This window comes from Eurosta solidaginis, chromosome 3, assembly GCF_040869045.1.
Source record: "Eurosta solidaginis isolate ZX-2024a chromosome 3, ASM4086904v1, whole genome shotgun sequence".
Lineage (NCBI taxonomy): Eukaryota > Metazoa > Arthropoda > Insecta > Diptera > Tephritidae > Eurosta > Eurosta solidaginis.
Window position 1 is genome coordinate 146,896,527 of NC_090321.1, and position 20,375 is coordinate 146,916,901.

The window sequence follows — 20,375 nt, forward strand, 5'->3', positions numbered from 1 at the left end:
GGAGCTTGGGATCGCCAGAGCCTCGTCTTTTAGTGAAACAGGATTCGCCGCGGATAGGTGAGGTCGACAATTGGGTATGGAGAATCCATATATTGCGTTGATATAATTTCGCTAAATATAAATGAATCCGTTGTGATTCACACAGTAGGCACACGGGTGGTGTGTTATTTTATATACATGAACAAGTAGAATTCAACGTTGTATGCAATAAGACTTTCGACATGAACATATGGTGTATTATTATAAAAATTAAAAAATGCACTCTAAAGTGGAAATTTGGAGTAATCTATCACTCACCTAGTAGCAGCGATGCAGATTTTGTTAAATATTTAAATGAGATCGTCACAGAGCACCTTAAAGATTCGGATGATAATCTAATTATTGGGGACTTTAATATAAACATTAATATACCATCCACGTACTCTCTAACCAGCTTAGAAGTGTGTTTGCACAAATGGCCATGGTACAAAAAATTGATTTTAATACGAGAGTAACGGAGCACTCAGCTACAAAAATTGACCTACTATTTACCAATAATGACCAGATCAAAATTGAATGTGCCAGCGAATATAAAATATCTGATCATGAGACAATCTGCTTTCAAATACCTACTTTAAAATATTGCAGAATGAGAAAATATGCTAATGCCGTCTGTTGGGAGAACTACAGCGCGGAGAACCTGATAAATCTGCTGCGGATATGTGATATAAGTTCCATATCTAATATAGTGTTAGAAAAAAGGGTTCAGGCTTTGAATGATATCTTGTCTAAAGCCATGCAAACGTTGACATACGAGAAGAGGATCAATATACAATTGCGAAATAAGTGGTACGACCGTGAACTAACATTACTACATAAAAGAAAATTTGAATTATATAAAATGCGATTAGCACAGGTCATTGGGATGATTATAATGCCGTTAAAAAATATATATAAAAAAACGAATACTTAAAAAGAAGAAATACATGGAAGGTCAAGTGATTAGTAATAAAGGAAATATGAAATCCATGTGGAAATGTTTGAAAGATGCGGTGGAACTTGCAGACAATAAAGAGCATATTAAAAAAAATAGTATTTAACGGTGAATGTCTAGAAAATAGCAACGATATATGTAGCTAATGTCTTGAATTGTTACTTTGTTCAGAGCATAATCCAAATCAATGATAGTATTGAAACAATTGAACTTGTTGATGAAAGTGAAACATCCAACCCGGTAGCAACATTTGAGCTCACCAGTATCGAGTTAGAAGATATAATGAACATAACAAAATCATTTAAAAACAAATATGGCGGTAAAAACCTATTGTCAGAGGGTGTTATCAAGGACTCTATGGTGTACATTGCACACTTATATAAGGACATTATAAACGAATCGTTTGATAGTGGCATTGTTCCCAGCTGCTGGAAGATATCCACAATAATACCAGTGCCAAAAGTAAAAAATACAATGAAACCTGACGAGCTGCGTCCGATTAATACCCTACCTATTGATGAAAAAATTATGGAAACAGTGGTGAAAAAGCAACTAGTAGCATACCTAGACGATCATAATATAATCATACCAGAGCAATCAGCGGGTTAGGGGGGGTCAGAATATACCCGCGGTAGGTATGCCTGTCGTAAGAGGCGACTAAAATACCAGATTCAAGGGGCTGTGTAGCGCAACCCTGCAGGTTGCCAGCGCAACATATAGCTTCTCCAAACCCAATTGTCAACCTCACCTATCCGCGGCGAATCCAGTTTCACTAACAGACGAGGCTCTGGCGACCCTAAGCTCCTTATGGAACTTGAGGTTGGGGAGGGAGGGGATGGCCTGAAGGTTTAATGTGGCCACATAAATCGTTCCCGAGATGGTCGGGCCAGCACCTTAATGGTGCTGTGGTACCGGAGCGTACCGGATCTGTATCCGGCAAAGGACCATCACATCGATAACACTCCCCAAAGCCTTCGGGGAGCAACCTTATCGCTACAACAACAACAACAACAACAGCAATCAGGCTTCAGGAAAGGCACTCCTGCGAAACAGCATTGAACATGGTAATTGCAGAGTGGAAAGAGGCTGTTGCTGATAAGAAGGTAGTAGTATCTTGCTTCTTAGACTTAAAGAGGGCGTTTTAAACAATCCATCGAAATGAATTGCTGAAGTTAATGGATAAAATTGGGATCAAGGGAAAAGCTTTGGAATGGTTTCGTAGTTACCTGAGAAACAGAAAGCAGAGGACGGTAATTGGAGACGCAGTTTCAATGGTTTTTGATGTTAACATTGGGCTGCCACAAGGCTCAGTACTTGCTCCGATATTGTTTATAATTTACATCAATGATATAAAAACTTGCTTGAAAAATTGTAAAATAAGTCTTTTTGCGGATGATGCATTAGTTAGCATTAGTGACAAAAATGTAGATTGCGCTGTCATGAAAATACAAGAAGACTTAAATAATTTATTTAAGTGGCTGTGCAGTAGAAAGCTAAAACTTAATATTGATAAAACTAAGTATATGATATTTAACAAGAGCCATAATGACTTAATCCAATCTAGTCTGAAAATAAACACCAATGCAATTGAAAGAGTAGATCAAATGAAGTACCTAGGTGTAATAATTGATGAGAAACTAAGTTTCACAGAACATATGAATCATTTAGAGAAGAAAATTGCACAGAAAATAGGATTTATGTATCGAACATGTAAGCATATTAGCCAACATCACAAAATATTAGTATATAGATCAATTGTAGAACCACATTTTATTTACTGCCCATCAATACTACTAGTAACAAATGATACGTTAATTAATAAGCTCCAAATACAGCAAAACAAAGCAATGCGTTTGATACTAAAATGCACTTATAGAACATCAAAAAGTATTATGCTTTCTATGTTAAATTGGCTTAGTATGAAACAATTAATCTGTTATTACTCTTTGAAGTTTATACATTACATAACACAGGGAATGTTACCAAATTATCTGAGTGATAAGATACAGTACAATCATGAGATCCATAACTATGGAACTAGGAGTAGCAGAAATTTAAGACTGCTTAAAGTAAGAACCGAGTTCGCAAAAAAGACCTTAGAATACGTAGGCTATAAAATGTATAATGAACTACCAGCAGAGATAAAAGACGCTTCCCAAGGCAGTCGGTTCTATGTACCGGAGCGACTCGGGATTTTTCCCGACCAAGGACTGTCATTTCAGTGTGACCCCATTTAATTTGTTTCGTCCCTCCCACAAATTGTCATCCTCCCAGCAGCTCCTTGCAGCAGGACTGCTACATATTCTCTTACTCCGGGAAGGTATCGAACCCAATCCGGGTCCGTCTCCTGACCCCGTCATGAGAAATGGTTTTGCTGCATTTGCCAGAAAAGAATCTTTTTAGGACGGTCATACTCTGTTCAGTGTGTCTCGTGCAAGGGATGGTTGCATCGGACAGGTTGTTCTGGGCTTGATCCCAAAACCCGACGTCCACGCAACTTTTATAAATCTTTTGTGGCTCCTTGCTGCTCACGCCCAAGGGCGTCCCGTAGTCTACGCCTAAGCGTATCCCCACTACCTTCCAGCAGCTTCGCTGCTCAGCAAGCCACAACAAGTACCCGCTGCTGCTCGCGCCCCACAGCGCCAACAACTCAAACAGCTGATACCACTCATAACTACTACCTTCGTAGTAGAGCTGGTTGCAATGCTGTGCATCAGCCCCTGCCCCCGTCTTCTTCTCCCCCCCTCTTTTCTGGCAGCAATCGTGCAGGTCAGGGAAACAGACTCTTAGTCCCTGCCTCCGTTTGCACCGTCTGCCAGCACAGAATATATAGGTTTGCGACATCCGCTCAATGCAGCTCCTGCCTTGGGTGGTGCCACTTTCATAGATGTTCTGGTCTCCGCGACGGCAACCCCCCGACGGGTTTCATCGCGCCATGTTGCCAGGTCGCAAACCCAAATCATCCGGGTACCCCAATGCTTGCCCAAGGGCGCCCAGTCCCAAGGCCACAACAGCAATTGCGTCCTGGCCTTCCACAACCTAGGCGTAGTCACACAGCGGAAATGGAGGCGGCCTCGCGTTTATTATACACCACTCTGTGCAATATCATATATTTGATCCTGACATCGACCGCAGTGACAATGTCTTAGAACGTCAAGGCCTATCTGTCCGGTCAGGCGATGCAAATCTAGAAATCATCAACATCTACATCCCTCCTGTCACCTGTTGCCCCAGTGGATACCGCCCTAATATCGAGGCCTTACTCACTGGCAACAATCGCATTATCTTAGGCGATTTTAATGCCCATCACGACCTATGGCATTCAAACTTGCGGGCGGACAGTAGGGGTGAGATGTTGGCGGATCAAATAGACGAAACGACGTTCTGCACAATAAACGGAGACGCCCCCACACGTATGGTAGGAAGCTGTAATAGCTCGCCAGATATCTCAATCGTGAGCGCAGAACTCGTAAACTGCGTCAACTGGCAGCCGCTGGTAACATTGGCATCCGACCACCTGCCCATACTTATTTCGTTCGAGCGTACCGCCGACTTCATCGTCACCGAAAAACGCACTTTCATAAACTTCAAAAAAGGAAAGTGGGAAGAATATAAATCTGCAACAGACAGCAGCTTTGCTGCCCTCCCTATCCCGACTGATGCCCGCCAAGGGGAGCGTGCCTTCCGTAAGGTCATTGAATCCGCCTCGGCACATTTCATTCCCGCCGGGAGAATTCCCGAAATCCGGCCCCACTTCCCGGCGGAGGCCGCGAGCTTAGCGAGGGAACGCGACCTTATAAGACAGCTTGATCCAGGCGACCCCCAAATAAGGGATATAAACCAACGCATCAGATTGCTTGTGGACGAACACAAACGGGCGAAATGGGAAGAGCACCTAAGAGGTTTTAACCTCTCTACCGGTGTAGGTAAACTTTGGTCCACCGTAAAGTCCCTATCGAATCCGACTAAGCACAAAGACAAAGTTTCCATCGCCTTTATAATACAATATATAATGCATCCTACGGTCGACAAAGATAGACGGAGAGCCAATAGACACGCACATAAACACAAACTCAGCGCGTCACCAATTACCATCACCGCTAGAGAGGTTGAGGATGCCATTGGTCGCGCTAAACCATCCAAAGCAGTGGGCCCAGACGGCATAGCCATGCCGATGCTTAAAAACCTAGGGAAAGAGGGTTTCAAATATTTAGCACATGTCTTCAACCTGTCTCTTTCCACCTTTGTCATACCCGAGAAATGGAAAATGGCCAAGGTAGTCCCGCTACTAAAGCCTGGGAAACCAGCTAACGTAGGTGAGTCATATCGTCCGATATCTCTCCTATCGCCAGTGGCAAAGACGCTTGAAGCCATTTTGCTCCCTTATTTCCAAGCACATTTGCAGCTAGCCCCTCATCAGCATGGCTTCAGAAAACTCCATAGCACTACCTCCGCGCTAAATGTCATTAGCACCCAGATAAATTGCGGTTTGAATCAATATCCCCACCATAGAACAGTACTCGTAGCGTTAGACCTATCAAAAGCTTTTGATACGGTCAACCATGGCTCGTTACTGCAAGACCTGGAACGGTCCACCCTTCCCCCATGTCTTAAAAGGTGGACCGCAAATTATCTGGGTGGTCGGCAGGCATCGGTGCAATTCAGAAACGAAACATCAAAACAAAGGAGAATTAAACAAGGGGTGCCACAGGGCTGTGTCCTATCCCCGCTTTTGTTTAATTTCTACATATCTAAGCTACCTTCACCGCCGGAAGTAGTCACAATCGTTTCCTACGCCGATGACTGCACAATAATGGCCACAGGCCCAGGCCCAAAGATCGATGAGCTATGCAATAAAATAAACGGCTATCTCCCTGATCTCTCCAGTTTTTTCGCCTCGCGAAACCTGGCATTGTCACCGACTAAATCTTCCGCGACCTTATTTACAACATGGACGCCCCAAATGTCGACCATATTGAACATCCACGTCGATGGCACTACGCTACCGACTGTCCTACACCCCAAAATCTTGGGTGTGACGTTTGATCAGGATCTACATTTTGGTGCGCACGCAACCGCAATTGTTCCAAGAATTCAGAGCCGTAATAAAATCCTCAAATCCCTTGCTGGCAGTACCTGGGGAAAAGATAAAGAAACGCTCTTGACCACATACAAAGCAATTAGTCAGCCGATTACGTGCTACGCGTCACCCATATGGTCGCCAAGCCTAAAAACCACCCACTGGAAGAAACTACAGGCCTGCCAAAATACTGCTCTCAGAATCGCCACGGGCTATCTTCTTATGTCCCCAGAACACCATCTGCATAATGAGGCGAGAATACTCCCCATCAGGGAGAGAAATGAGATGCTGACCAAACAGTTTCTGTTGAATACCCAGAAACCTGGGCATCCCAACAGACATCTGATTGACGAACCAGCACCGCCTAGGGGCCTAAGGAGTCATCTCCGTAAGCATTTTGAGGAAATACGGCACCTGAGAACCCAGCCGTATGAAGCGGAAAAACACAAGCAGGTCCTTGGTGAACTCCATAGACAGGCGTCGGACCTTTATGTCGGGAATTGCCCGGTGAATCCAGTACTTGAAGAAAAATATCCAGAACTCACAGAAGAGGAACGCATACTCCCCAGGGAAACGCGTGTCACTCTTGCTCAACTTCGTTCTGGATACTGTAACAGGTTAAACTCTTACCTATCCAGAATCAACCCCGACATACAAAATGTATGCCCTGCTTGCAATGTGTCCCCACATGACACCAACCATCTCTTTAATTGTAATGTGGAACCAACGCCTCTAACACCCCTTTCCTTATGGTCCACCCCTGTTGAAACGGCAAGTTTCCTTTGACTCCCGTTAGAGGATATTGATGACAATTTGTGATCGGTCGCGGCTATTAGGTGGGGCGAGCATTGCTACAACAACAACAACAACATAAAAGACTGTGAAAACGTTGTTAAGTTTAAAGAAAAATTATTTCTATATTGTAAAAATTTAAATATGTAATACTAGTTAAACAATGAATTTACTCATTTCTTTTTAATGAATAGTTTTAAGAAACAATTATGCATTTTGTAAATTGTACTATACAATGAATTAGGCTTTTTTGGCCGTAATAAATAAAATTATAATAATAATAAAAAGGGTTGCGCTACACAGCCCCTTGAATCTCGCTTCCCAAGGCAGTCGGTTCTATGTACCGGAGCGACTCGGGATTTTTCCCGACCAAGGACTGTCATTTCAGTGTAACCCCATTTAATTTGTTTCGTCCCTCCCACAAATTGTCATCCTCCCAGCGGCTCCTTGCAGCAGGACTGCTCCATATTCTCTTGCTCCGGGAAGGTATCGAATCCAATCCGGGTCCGTCTCCTGACCCCGGTCCTGAGAAATGGTTTTGCTGCATCTGCCGGAAAAGAATCTTTTTAGGACGGTCATACTCTGTTCAGTGTGTCTCGTGTAAGGGATGGTTGCATCGGACAGGTTGTTCTGGGCTTGATCCCAAAACCCGACGTCCACGTAACTTTTATAAATCTTTTGTGGCTCCTTGCTGTTCACGCCCAAGGGCGCCTCGTAGTCTACGTCTAAGCGCCCCCCCATTACCTTCCAGCAGCCCCGCTGCTCAGCAAGCCACAACAAGTACCCGCTGCTGCTCGCGCCTTACGGCGCCAACAACTCAAACAGCTGCTACCACTCATAACTACAATCTTCGTAGTAGAGTCGGAAGCAATGCTGAGCAACAGCCCCTGCCCCCGTCTTCTCCCCCTCTCTTTTCCGGCAGCAATCGTGTAGGTCAGGGAACCAGACTCTTAGTCCCTACCTCCGTTTGCACCGTTTGCCAGCACAGAATATATATGTTTGCGACATCCGCCCAATGCAGCTCCTGCCTTGGGTGGTGCCACTTTCCTAGATGTTCTGGTCTCCGCGACGGCAACCCCTCGACGGGTTTCATCGCGTCATGTTGCCAGGTCGCAAACCCAAATCATCCGGGTACCCCAATGCTTGCCCAAGGACGCCCAGTCCCAGGGCCACAACAGCAATTGCGTCCTGGCCTTCCTCAACCCAGGCGTAGTCACCCGTCACTTACCCCAAGAGTGGCGACGTCTCCCCTCATGCACTTCAGAATTCTGCAGTTAAACTGTAATGGACTAACTGGGAAGATTACGGAGATGGTCAATTTCATGAAGCGGCACAACATCCGCATTGCTGCGATTCAAGACTCTAAACTCACAGCACGATCTGCATTGCAGACCTGCTCTGGGTATAATGTCCACAGAAAAGATCGCGAGAGCGGAAATGGAGGCGGCCTCGCGTTTATAATACACCACTCTGTGCAGTATCACATATTTGATCCTGGCATCGACCGCAGGGACAACGTCTTAGAACGTCAAGGCCTATCTGTCCGGTCAGGCGATGCAAACCTAGAAATCATCAACATCTACATCCCCCCTGCCACCTGTTGCCCCGGTGGATACCGCCCTAATATCAGAGCCTTACTCACTGGAAACAATCGCATTATTTTAGGCGACTTCAATGCCCATCATGATCTATGGCATTCAAATTTGCGGGCGGACAGTAGGGGCGAGATGTTGGCGGATCAAATAGAAGAAACGACGTTCTGCACAATAAACGGAGACGCCCCCACACGTATGGTAGGAAGCTGTCACAGTTCGCCAGATATCTCAATCGTGAGCGCAGAACTCGTAAACTGCGTCAACTGGCAGCCGATGGTATCATTGGCATCCGACCACCTGCCTATACTTGTTTCGCTTGAGCGTACCGCCGACTTCATCGTCACCGAAAAACGCACTTTCATAAACTTTAAAAAAGGAAAGTGGGAAGAATATAAATCCTTTACAGACAACCTCTTTGCTGCCCTCCCTATCCCGACTGATGCCCGCCAAGGGGAGCGTGCCTTCCGCAAGGTCATTGAATCCGCCTCGGCACGTTTCATTCCCGCCGGGAGAATTCCCGAAATCCGGCCCCACTTCCCGGCGGAGGCCGCAAACTTAGCGAGAGAACGTGACCTTATAAGGCAGCTTGATCCAGGCGACCCCCAAATAAGGGATATAAACCAACGCATCAGATTACTAGTGGATGAACACAAGCGGGCGAAATGGGAGGAGCACCTAAGAGGTTGTAACCTCTCTACCGGTGTGGGTAAACTTTGGTCCACCGTAAAGTCCCTATCGAATCCGACTAAGCACAAAGACAAAGTTTCCATCGCCTTTGGCGACAAAGTGCTGTCGGATGCGAAAAAATGCGCGAGCGCTTTCTGCCGACAATATATAATGCATCCTACGGTCGACAGAGATAGACGGAGAGCCAACAGACACGCACATAAACACAAATTCAGCGCGTCACCAATCACCATCACCGCTAAAGAGGTTGAGGACGCCATTGGTCGCGCTAAACCATCCAAAGCAGTGGGCCCAGACGGCATAGCCATGCCGATGCTTAAAAGCCTAGGGAAAGAGGGTTTCAAATATTTAGCGCAGGTCTTCAACCTGTCTCTTTCCACCTTTGTCATACCCGAGAAATGGAGAATGGCCAAGGTGGTCCCGCTACTAAAGCCTGGTAAACCAGCTAACATAGGAGAGTCGTATCGTCCGATATCTCTCCTATCGCCAGTAGCAAAGACGCTCGAAGCCATTTTGCTCCCTTATTTCCAAGCAAATTTGCAACTAGCCTCCCATCAGCATGGCTTCAGAAAACTCCATAGCACTACCTCCGCGCTAAATGCCATCAGCACCCAGATAAATTGCGGTTTAAATCAAAACCCCCACCATAGAACAGTACTCGTAGCGCTAGACCTATCAAAAGCTTTTGATACGGTCAACCATGGCTCGTTACTGCAAGACCTGGAAGGGTCTACCCTTCCCCCATGTCTTAAAAGGTGGACCGCAAATTATCTGGGTGGTCGGCAGGCATCGGTGCTATTTAGAAACGAAACATCAAAGCCAAGGAGAATTAAACAAGGGGTGCCACAGGGTGGTGTCCTATCCCCACTTTTGTTTAATTTCTACATATCTAAGCTACCTTCACCACCGGAAGGAGTCACAATCGTTTCCTACGCCAATGACTGCACAGTAATGGCCACAGGCCCAGGCCCACAGATCGATGAGCTATGCAATAAAATAAACGGCTACCTCCCTGATCTCTCCAGTTTTTTCGCCTCGCGAAACCTGGCATTATCACCGACTAAATCTTCCGCGACCTTATTTACAACATGGACGTCCCAAATGTCGACCATTTTGAACATCCACGTCGATGGCTCTACGCTACCGACTGTCCTACACCCCAAAATCTTGGGTGTGACGTTTGATCAGGATCTACATTTTGGTGAGCACGCAGCCGCAATTGTTCCGAGAATTCAGAGCCGTAACAAAATCCTCAAATCCCTTGCTGGCAGTACCTGGGGAACAGATAAAGAAACGCTCATGACTACATACAAAGCAATTAGCCAGCCGATTACGTGCTACGCGTCACCCATATGGTCGCCAAGCCTAAAAATTACCCACTGGAAGAAGCTACAGGCCTGCCAAAATACTGCTCTCAGAATTGCCACGGGCTGTCTTCTTATGTCCCCAGAACACCATCTACATAATGAGGCGAGAATACTCCCCATCAGGGAAAGAAACGAGATGCTGACCAAACAGTTCCTGTTGAATACCCAGAAACCTGGGCATCCCAACAGACATCTGATTGCCGAGCCAGCACCGCCTAGGGGCTTAAGGAGTCATCTCCGTAAGCATTTTGAGGAAATACGGCATCTGAGAACACAGCCGTATGAAGCGAAAAAACATAAGCAGGTCCTTGGTGAACTCCACAAACAGGCGTCGGACCTTTATGCCGGGAATTGCCCGGTGAACCCAGTACTCAAAGTAAAGTATCCAAAACTTGCGGAAGAGGAACGCATACTCCCCAGGGAAACGCGTGTCACTCTGGCTCAACTTCGTTCTGGATACTGTAACAGGTTAAACTCTTACCTATCCAGAATCAACCCCGACATACAAAATGTATGCCCCGCTTGCAATGTGTCCCCACATGACACCAACCATCTCTTTAATTTTAATGTGGAACCAACGCCTCTAACACCCCTTTCCCTATGGTCCACCCCTGTTGAAACAGCAAGTTTCCTTGGACTCCCGTTAGAGGATATTGATGACAGTTTGTGATCGGTCGCGTCTGTTAGGTGGGGCGAAGCACTGCTACAACAACAACAACAACAATCTGGTATTTTAGTCGCCTCTTACGACAGGCATACCTACCGCGCGAATATTCTGACCCCCTAACCCGCTGGGGTATGGAGATTTTGTCATTGTTGTTGTTGTTGTTGTTGTAGCGATAAGGTTGCTCCCCGAAGGCTTTGGGGAGTGTTATCGATGTGATGGTCCTTTGCCGGATACAAATCCGGTACGCTCCGGTACCAAAGCACCGATAAGGTGCTAGCCCGACCATCTCGGGAACGATTTATGTGGCCACGTTAAACCTTCAGGCCATTCCCTCCCTCCCTACCCCCAAGTTCCATGAGGAGCTTGGGGTCGCCAGAGCCTCGTCTGTTAGTGAAACAGGATTCGCCGCGGATAGGTGAGGTTGACAATTGAGTTTGGAGAAGCTATATATTGCGCTGGCAACCTGAAAGGTTGCGCTACACAGCCCTTGAATCTGGTATTTTAGTCGCCTCTTACGACAGGCATACACATATATTCTGATCCCCTAATCCGCTGGGGTATTTTGTCATTGTGTTTAGTCGGGTTCGATTCGGACTTTACAATGGACCATAGCTTACCTACACCGGCAGAGGTTACAATTATTTAAGTGCTCCTCCCATTTCGCCCGCTTGTGTTCATCCACTAGCAATCTCTTATATGGGACTCGCTGGGGTTGTTGTTGTTGTTAGCAGTGCTTCGCCCCACCTAATAGCTGCGACTCATCACAAATTGTCATCAATATCCTCTAACGGAAATCCAAGGAAACTTGCTGTTTCAACATGGGTGGACCATAATGTGAGGGTTGTTAGAGGCGTTGGTTCCACATTACAATTAAAGAGATGGTTGGTGTCATGTGGGGACACATTGCAAGCGGGGCATACATTTTGTATGTCGGCGTTGATTCTGGATATGTAAGAGCTTAACCTGTTACAGTATCCAGAACGAAGTTGAGCCAGAGTGACTCGCGTTTCCTTGGGGAGTATGCGTTCCTTTTCCGCAAGTTTTGGATACTGTTCTTTGAGTACTGGATTCACCGGGCAATTCCTGGCATAAAGGTCCGACGCCTGTTTGTGGAGTTCACTAAGGACCTGCTTGTGTTTTTTTTGCTTCATACGGCTGAGTTCTCTGGTGACGTATTTCCTCAAAATTCTTTCGGAGATGACTCCTTAAGCCTCTAGGCGGTGTTGGCTTATCAATCAGATGTCTGTTGGGATGCCCAGGTTTCTGGGTATTCAACAGGAACTGTTTGGTTAGCATCTCATTTCTATCCCTGATGGGGAGTATTCTCGCCTCATTATGTAGATGGTGTTCTGGGGACATAAGAAGACAGCCCGTGGCGGTTCGGAGAGCAGTATTTTGGCAGGCCTGTAGCTTCTTCCAGTGGATAATTTTTAGGCTTGGCGACCATATAGGGGACGCGTAGCATGCAATCGGCTGGCCAATTGCTTTGTTTGTGGTAATGAGCGTTTCTTTGTCTTTTCCCCAAGTACTGCCAGCAAGGGATTTGATTTTCGGCACAATTGCGGCTGCGTGCTCACCAAAATGTAGATCCTGATCAAACGTCACACCCAAGATTTTGGGGTGTAGGACAGTCGGTAGCGTAGTGCCATCGACGTGGATGTTCAAATTGGTCGACATTTGGGACGTCCATGTTGTAAATAAGGTCGCGGAGGATTTACTTACTTACTTACTTAATTGGCGCTTAACCGTCTAAACGGTTATGGCCGTCCAACAAGGCGCGCCAGTCGCTCCTTCGCTCCGCCAACCGGCGCCAATTGGTCACACCAAGGGAGTTTAAATCGTTTTCCACCTGGTCCTTCCAACGGAGTGGGGGCCGCCCTCTACCTCTGCTTCCATAGGCGGGTTCCGATAGAAACACTTTCCTGGCCGGAGCATCATCTTTCATTCGCATAACATGGCCTAGCCAGCGCAGCCGCTGCGTTTTAATTCGCTGGACTATGTTGATGTCTGCGTATAGCTCGTACAGCTCATCATTAAATCTTCTTCGGTACTCGCCATCGCCAACGCGTAGAGGTCCATAAATCTTTCGAAGAACTTTTCTCTCGAACACTCCCAAAGCCGCTTCATCTGCTGTTGTCATGGTCCATGCTTCTGCCCCATATAGCAGGACGGGTACGATAAGTGACTTGTAGAGTATGATTTTCGTTCGCCGAGAGAGGACTTTACTTTTCAATTGCCTACCTAGTCCAAAGTAGCATTTATTGGCAAGATTGATTCTTCGCTGGATTTCAGTGCTGATGTTGTTGCTAATGTTGATGCTGGTTCCCAAATAAACGAAGTCTTTTACTATTTCGAAATTATGGCTGCCAACAGTAGCGTGGTTGCCAAGGCGCATATGCGCTGACTCTTTGCTCGATGACAGCAGGTACTTCGTTTTGTCCTCATTCACCATCAAACCCATCTTTACCGCTTCTTTTTCCAGCTTGGAGTAAGCAGAACTAACAGCGCGGGTGTTTAGGCCGATGATATCAATGTCATCAGCATATGCCAGTAATTGCACGCTTTTATAGTATATTGTTCCAGTGCGGTTAAGTTCTGCAGCTAGTATAATTTTCTCCAGCATCAAATTAAAGAAATCGCACGATAGGGGGTCACCCTGTCTGAAACCTCGTTTAGTTTCGAACGGCTCGGAGAGGTCCTTCCCAATTCTGACTGAGCTGATGGTGTTGCTCAACGTCATTTTGCACAGCCGTATAAGTTTTGCGGGGAAACCAAATTCAGACATAGCGGCATATAGGCAGCTCCTTTTCGTGCTGTCGAAGGCGGCTTTAAAGTCGACGAAGAGGTGATGTGTGTCGATTCTCTTTTCACGGGTTTTTTCCAAGATTTGGCGCATTGTGAAAATCTGGTCGATGGTAGATTTACCAGGTCTGAAGCCGCACTGATAAGGTCCAATCAGCCGGTTCACGGTGGGCTTCAATCTTTCGCACAATACACTTGAAAGGACCTTATATGCGATATTAAGAAGGCTGATTCCACGATAGTTGGTGTATTTTGCAGTATCCCCCTTCTTGTGGACTGGGCAAAGAACACTTAGATTCCAACCGTCGGGCATGCTTTCGTCCGCCCATATTTTGCTAAGAAGCTGCTGCATGCGCCTTACCAACTCCTCGCCGCCGAACTTGAATAGCTCCGCAGGCAATCCATCAGCGCCCACGGCCTTGTTGTTTTTCAATCTGGTTATTGCTATTCTAACTTCGTCATAATCGGGCGGGGGGACATATATTCCATCATCATCGATTGCGGGATCGGGTTCTTCATCTCTGCGCGGTGAATTGCTGCCTCCATTTAGGAGAGCAGAGAAGTGTTCCCTCCATAATCTAAGCGCGGAGGATTTAGTCGGTGAAAATGCCAGTTTTTTCGCGAGGCTCCGTTTATTCTGTTGCAAAGCTCATCGATCTTTGGGCCTGAGCCTGTCGCCATTATTGTGCAGTCATCGGCGTAGGAAACTATAGTAACTCTTTCTGGTGGCGAAAGTAGCTTACATATGTAGAAATTAAACAAAAGTGGGGATAGGACACTACCCTGTGTCACCCCCTGTTTAATTCTTCTTGGTTTTGATGTTCATTTCTAAATTGCACCGATGTCTGCCGACTAACCAGATAATTTGCGGTCCACCTTTTAAGGTATGGGGGAAGGGTAGACCCTTCCAGTTCTTGCAGTAACGTGCCATGGTTGACCGTATCAAAAGCTTTTGATAGGTCTAGCGCAACGAGTACTGTTCTATGGTGGGGGTTTTGATTTAAACCGCAATTTATCTGGGTGCTGATGGCATTTAGCGCGGTGGTGGTGCTATGAAGTTTTCTGAAGCCATGCTGAAGGCAGGATAGGCTGCAGATTTGCTTGAAGTGGGAGCATAATGGCTTCAAGCGCCTTGGCTACTGGCGATAGGAGAGATATCGGGCGATATGACTCTCCTATGTTAGCTGGTTTCCCAGGCTTTAGTAGCGGGACCACCTTGGCCATTTTCCATTTTTCGGGTATGACAAATGTTGAAGACATGCGCTAAATATTTGAAACCCTCTTTCCCTAGGCTTGGGTGCCTTTCATGGGGGTGTTGCGCCTTGCACTCACCGGCGTCACCCCAAACCGTCGACTCGTAGGTGTTTGTTACACCCTCCCTCCCTCATGTAGGGGGTGGAGCCTCCTCGTGGTGGCACCTGGTAACGCTTCGGCGGCTAATTCGAGCGGCGACCTTTTTTACCACCCCCTTAACCCTATCTTCCTTTCTTTTTTCTCTTCTCTTTTCTCTCCCTTCCCCCTAAATGGGCTGGATCAAGGTGTTATACGACCCGTGCAGAGGATCAGCCTGGCTGGGGGCCCATAAATAGCCCAGTCGCTAACGGAGTGCATCGAATACCGGGCGACCTTCGATGCTATTAAGCCTTACCCGGACATCGCGGATCTCTGTCCGGGTGGACCTTTCCCCTTCTCCGCTACTCGCGGGATAATTAGTATGGAGGAAATATCACATAAAAATAATGAGGGCGGCTCTCCGAATAAGAAGCCGACAGGAGCTTGCTCCGCAAAGGCTACGGCTCAGCCGGGCCTAAAGTTAGCTGAGAGAACTCCTCAGAGGTTCGCTGCTGCAGCGGCAGACAGACAGAAAAGGGCCGAGAGATTATCCGGTTCGAGTACGAGGGCCAGTACTTCTCATGGAGGGGGTACTGACCGGGAGGCCATAAGTGCTACTACCGCCTCTCCCTTGGCCCTCCATCCGGCGACAAGCGTCTGGCGGTTTGCCTGCTGGGGGGCTCCAGGGATGTGGGGGTGGCCGGCTCTGGAGTCAAGGAAGTAAAAAAGCCCAGTCGCCAGGACAAGCGCTGGGCTGCCCGGATCCTGCGCAGGAATGCCTCCTCGCCGATAAGTGAGGGAGAAGTTTCTGCGGAGGCCTGGGCGAAGGTGCAGCGTGACGATGAAGCCTCGAAGCGCCAGCGGTCTATGGATGAATCCAACCCTACGGCACCGAAAAGGGCCAAGACGCAGGGAGGCTGGACGCGGTCTTTCGCCGAAATAGCCAGAAATCGGCAGATCATTGGTGTTATGGACGAGATGGCGTGGACTGAGGCAGCGCTCGCTACTGTGGCCGTTAAAATCAAAAAAGACAATTCTGGTCCGCCGCCTTCTTATATCGATGAGGGGTGGTTCCAGGGCAATATTAAACTAATTGCATGTGACGACGCCAGGTCGGCGAAGCTTTACAAAGCCGCCGTCTCGCTGATAGGTGAGGTGTATTCGGGCGCGCGCCTCAAGGTAGTGGAGGCGTGTGATATCCCCTCACGACCAAGGGCGAGACCCTGGGTTCCAGTGACGCCAACGGACCCAGCTGATATCCTGAAGCTGCTACAGGAGTACAACCCGGGGCTACCGACCCAAAACTGGAAGGTGGTGAATCCTTGGTAAACCTTGCGTCTCGTACGGAGGTGGTTGAACAACCCCCCCAAGGAAGACGAGATGGAGGTAGACGAGGGCGAAGAAGCTGGTTGCTACGCTTCGTCGGGCTCGAGCGGAAGCTTGGCTCTCAGAGGGTTGTACTCTTAGGGTCAACTTCTGGAGGATGGGGATTCGGACGCGACGCTCACGGAGGAGAGCGCAAACAAACAGTGATTCGGGTCCTCCAAATAAACCTGCGTCACTACAAAGCAGCATCAGCTGCACTCCTACTGTACCTGTCTTCAGGTGCGGTAGACATCGTACTAGTCAAGGAGCCGTGGATAGCTGGCAATAGGATCTGTGGCCTGCGGACACCAACGTATAAGCTTTATAGCGCTCAGGAAAAGGGTAAGCCTCGCACATTTATATTGGCTAAGTCTACTCTTAATGTTTTTCTTCTACCAAATTTTAGCGATGGGGATCTGACAGCGGTTAGCGTCGAGGTGCTAGGGAGGAGCTTTAAACTTGCTTCCTTCTACCTAGCGCACGATCACCAAGGATCATTACCACCGGATAATTTCAGAGAGTTCGTGAGAGCGGCAAATCCACGAAACGATTTCATCGTACTCGGAGGCGACGCCAATGCTCATCACGCCCAGTGGGGCAGCAGTGATACAAATGACCGAGGTGAGTCTTTATTTAATTATCTTTAAGGCACTAATCTAAGTATATGTAACAGGGGAAATGATCCCACTTTCATTACGAGGAACCGCGAAGAGGTCCTTGACATAACCCTGGTCACAGACTCTTTCAGTGACCTGATCATGGTTTCATGGAGAGTTCTAAAGGAGCACTCCTTTTCTGACCATAGATATATAAGCTTTTCTATATCACAGGCGCACACAAGTCCTAAGTACATACAAAATATTAGAAGAACGAACTGGGGCTACTATAAGAAGATAATAGGTAAAAAACTATCTGAAGGGGTGCGAGCCCCAGAAAGCGAGGAGGAGCTAGACGTGTTTGTAAATAATTTCAGTTAAAAATGTAGCAATGCTTTAGATAGGGCTTGCCCGATTAAAAAGGTTTTGGAAACTCACAAACCACCATGGTGGTCGTCCGATCTTGACAAGCTTAGGAAGTCATGTAGGGCGGCCTTTAATAAAGCAAAGCATGATGGACATGAATCCTCATGGGCTGCTTATAAAGCGAAAATAAATATATATGAAAAAGCAATCCGAAAGCGATCCTCCTGGAGGGATTTCTGCGGCAGGATTGAATCCACATCCGCGGCCTCCCGGTTAAGGAAGGTGCTGTCGAAATCTCCAACTCAGCTAAGTTACGTCCAAAAGCCGGATGGACACTGGACGGACTCCAGCGCTGAAACCATAAACTTGTTAATGGATACACACTTCCCAGCAAGTGCGGGCGTGTCTTCAAGTATTGTCAGCGGAGGGTCACCTAAGCGAAATCACAGATGATAAACGAATAGATTGGGCTTTACACACCTTCAAGCCCTATAAATCGCCGGGGCCGGATGGAAATTTTCCGGCTCAGCTACAGTATACTGCCGAACTTATAAGGCCCTGGATAAAAGGGATGTTTATAGGTTGTCTTAGGCTCAATTACGTACCAGTATCGTGGAGGGAAGTCAACGTGGTCTTTATCCCCAAGGCAGGGAAACCTTCCCACTCTAAACCAAATGATTATAGGCCTATAAGCTTATCTTCTTTTCTGCTTAAATCACTCGAAAGACTCCTAGAGGACTACATCAGGAGGAGGATTGAGCCGTTGCAATCAGATAAGATATGTTTTGAAGTCTTAGCATATTTTATTTTATCTCCAAAGTGGTATTAATAAATAAATCGGCTTGTTAAAAATACTTCACTTTATTTAAAATTTTATTTAAATATCTATCTTTAATGTTTTCCAACTTATATTGTAAAATTATCTTTTTAGGCACAACCACTTGTAGCAAAGTCTCAAAAAATTTCCGAGCCAACCAAGCGCTGGGCTGCATTCGGTCAACTCGTACATGAACAGCTGATGCATGTTTGATGTGGTGTTTGAGTTTAGGGCGCCGTTACATCACCCTCCTTTGGAAAGAAGAAGTCGGCAGAGTGATCAATTCTGCTGGCTTCTTCTTACCTGACATTATTTGATTGAATAATGTTACATTTATGAACTCAAACATACATCACCTTATCTTCTAGTTGATACAAAAATTTATAAACTTATTTAATATGTAGAGCAGTTTCAGTTAATGATAATGAAATTTTCTTATACATGTTATTGAAGTTGTTTAAAGTTTTAATTACTGGTGATTAAATGTCTATGTACAATGTAATTGAAAATTTTGCATTGCAATATGCAAATGTAGTATAGTTATGGTAATGTATACAATTTTGGTATAAGTATTCAGTTTCAATTCATTACTCAGATTATTTTGTAAAGTTTTAAGTATTATAAATTCTAATATAGTATTTTCGTTGTAACACAACATTTATCTGGAGTGTATAGTTTAACATATGTTTGTCTTATGATTAAGTATGTAAATATAATTATTTGTGTTTTTCTCTTTGTGACGTAAGTAAGACTTTTTTCCGTTTTTTTTTTTTTTTTTTTTTGAAGCAAAACTTATAATGATAATTTGATGTGCAAATGTATATGTATATAAATAATATAAAATTTCAGATTTTTGGATTTATATAATTCATCATTAAATCGCATATGTTTATGGTTTAGCTTTTGTGTGGAATTTTATTTTAGCTACTAAGTCGTATGTTTACATCTTATATTTATTTGTAAATTTGATACATTACAAGTTTTTTTTTTTTAACATTTTATAGAAATGCGTTTAAAATAAGTTATTATGTAAATATTACCATTCTAATTTGTAACTTGTATTTGTAAATAAAATGTGAGTTGCTTAAAGATTTATTGTACTTTTTGTACACGGTCTTTGTGAACAGTTTTTAATTTTATCTTTTCTTTATCAAAAACTTTTACATTCGTCCCATCTATTTCTTTAACTACGTACGGCCCCTGATATATACTTGCATGTTTATCGCGCGGTTCTTTTTGTATTAGAACCTTATCATTTACGCTAATTTTTGACGGACAGGCATGTTTGTCATAATAATATTTATTTCGAACTTTATGTTTGTTTAACCTAACCTAACCTTATGTTTGTTTAAAAGTTCTTGCGCCAATATATGTGATTTTTGCATGCGGTATTTCGACTCTTTCGCGTAATTCTCTACATCATAAATTGGACCAACTTTTGCTTTTTGAAGTTCACTAGGTAAAATGGCTTTTTTACCGAATACTAATTCGAACGGTGTAAATTTATTATCAAAAACTGTATTCGAAGTGGTATTGTGAAAGAACGTGAAATACTTCAAGTAAGTATCCCAGTCCGACAACGTGTCATTAAGATATGCGCGCAAGTATTCGTTAAATACTCGATGGTTTCGTTCGATTGAACCTAACGTTTCATGATGATACGCTGTGGAAAAATCGTGTTTGATTTTTAAAAGTTTTGTCAGCTCTGAAAACACTTCATTTTTATATTCCGTGCCTAGATCAGATTTGATAGAATTCATTGGATCATATGTTAAAATAAATAACTCGAATACCGCAGAAGCTATGGTTTTCGCACTTTTATCCGGAACCGCTACTGTTACTAAGTACTTCGTTAAATCGCAAATTATGGTAACTGCGAACTTGTTACCATACTTCGATTCTGGCAACGGTCCTATTGTATCAATGACTACTATTT

At 45.4% G+C, this 20,375-nt stretch overlaps 1 protein-coding gene and 1 long non-coding RNA gene across 2 annotated transcripts in view; both read left to right on the forward strand.

Moving 5' to 3' along the window:
- Window positions 1–20,375, forward strand: part of LOC137244337 (succinate--CoA ligase [ADP/GDP-forming] subunit alpha, mitochondrial-like) — a 288,970-nt gene that overhangs the window by 177,899 nt on the left and 90,696 nt on the right. The gene's annotated exons all lie outside the window — the stretch shown is intronic.
- On the forward strand, window positions 13,697–19,094 carry LOC137244332 (uncharacterized). Its single transcript, XR_010950902.1, has 3 exons — window positions 13,697–17,002; window positions 17,067–17,281; window positions 18,554–19,094. It is a non-coding gene; the product is annotated as an uncharacterized lncRNA (long non-coding RNA).